At 25.5% G+C, this 400-nt stretch overlaps 1 protein-coding gene across 1 annotated transcript in view; it reads right to left on the bottom strand.

Moving 5' to 3' along the window:
• The window catches only part of LOC105457035, a 9,062-nt gene that overhangs the window by 1,266 nt on the left and 7,396 nt on the right, over positions 1 to 400 (bottom strand). The window lies entirely within an intron of this gene.

A 400-nucleotide genomic window follows, 5' to 3' on the forward strand; every position in this document is an offset into this window, starting at 1 on the left:
GGAGTTCAGACGTGTGCTCTTCCGATCTCTCGATTCGCTACTCTGCTAAAAGATTATTTTTAGTAAAATTCTTAAATAGTAGAATGTATAATGTGCTTTACTCATCTCTACATCTTTATGTATCTTATAGGATTAATATCGTACAATAATCATGATAATTTGCGATATCATTTTCATATTTTTTACAAAATATATCTCAATATTTGAATTGCAAATTAATATCCATATTATTTATCAAATATCTTACCTCCATATGTCTTTTTATATTTATATATATGTACTACATAAATGATAAAATGAAGACTTTTATTTAACATCAATTAGACTAAATTGAACAACTTTCCTATAAGATACATAAAGGATGTAGAAATGAGTAAAGCACATTATACATTCTACTACC

Source organism: Wasmannia auropunctata, unplaced genomic scaffold (assembly GCF_000956235.1).
Source record: "Wasmannia auropunctata unplaced genomic scaffold, wasmannia.A_1.0 LD336106.1, whole genome shotgun sequence".
Lineage (NCBI taxonomy): Eukaryota > Metazoa > Arthropoda > Insecta > Hymenoptera > Formicidae > Wasmannia > Wasmannia auropunctata.